We start from the raw sequence: 1412 nt of genomic DNA, 5'->3' as shown, positions 1-1412 counted from the left end.
GTGTACTGTACGTGTGTGTACCGAACTCGGATCCTCCTGGGTGTGAGGGAGGGAGACGAAACGCCGAATGCAACACTATGGGAAAGAAAAGGCTGGACAGGGATGACACCGGCGGTACTGGCAGAGTCCACACGAGTCTCTGGGTTATCAGTGTAGCAACAAAACGGACTTTACGTAGCACACGGCGCTGCTCTCCGTGTCTGGCTTATCAGTGCACAGCGAGGCAGACCCACGGCGAAGCGACCCAGCTCCCTGGGCCCGAGGCTTTCCCACCCGCCCGGCACAACCCCGACGCGCCGGAGGAGACGACCCGCAGCCGCGCCGCCGTCCCCGGCCGGCGTCACCCAGAGGGGACAGAGTCCTGTGGCAAAGCAGCCCTGTTTTCGTGACTATAGGATGTGATCCCGTCAGACGGGACTCGGCTGCTGACTCCCCAGTACCGTGACAGCTAGAAAATGAGCAGGAGGAAAGGATACGGTGGGTGGGTTTGGTGTCCGTTGGCTTTCCCGGTGACGGTCGCGCTAGCTGTGTTTTCTCTCAGGTAGGTCTGTAGCAGTTGCGGTGAGATCCACCTGTAGAGTCAGGAGTTGGACACGAACGCATCTTGCTAAAGAATTGAGCCCTTAGTGGTTTGTATTAGAAAAAAGAGTTTGATTGACTGAAAATCCAGCAATTATTCACACGTATCTGAAAAAGACGCAGATTAACTTTCGACCATTGTGCTTTGTGTCCAACACGCACCCCACCAGACTTTGCGTAGAGCAACCCGCACGGGGTGAAGGCATTTATCCGCAGAGGTCCCAGCGGGTTCAACAGCTCTGCCCCTAAGCCCTTGGTTAAACACCGTTAATCCCGGTAAGAGAGTTATCTTGAATTCCCCAGACCAAAGCAAAGCACAACCACCAAAGAGCTCAGGACAGCTCCCCACGGACCCCCTGCAAGGAGGGCGGGGGACGAGCAGGCACACCGGCTTGCTATTCTCTAGGTAAGGCGGAGCTGGCACTTCGGTTTTAGCTAGACTTCTTCTGGGTAACCCTGCTCATACAGCAACCTTTGTACGAGGGAACCGGATCGCTCCAAATTTAGTAGCCACCCCGGTTCCGGACCTAATCCAAGTATGGCTCAGGTATTTGTCATACGCACACACAAACGTTCACACTAGCCAAGCGGTCTTCTTTACAGCCAGCTTAAAGAAAAAAACCCAAAAAGTTCAGTGCTCGGACGGACCCAGCTGCAGGCACCGGTGCCAGGCGGCAGACGGATCCCAAGGGATCACTCTGTGAAACATTCCCTTTCCTAAGCACCTCAGACACTTGTCTTCTAAGTCCTCCAACGCCATCCCCAGCCTGGCTGGTGGGGACCTCTGCGGAGCCGCCCCCCAGGCGGGTGTCCCCTCCCCTGGGGCCAGAGCA

This window comes from Phaethon lepturus, unplaced genomic scaffold (genome assembly GCF_000687285.1).
Source record: "Phaethon lepturus isolate BGI_N335 unplaced genomic scaffold, ASM68728v1 scaffold41732, whole genome shotgun sequence".
NCBI classification, from domain to species: domain Eukaryota; kingdom Metazoa; phylum Chordata; class Aves; order Phaethontiformes; family Phaethontidae; genus Phaethon; species Phaethon lepturus.
This window is presented reverse-complemented; position numbering follows the sequence as displayed.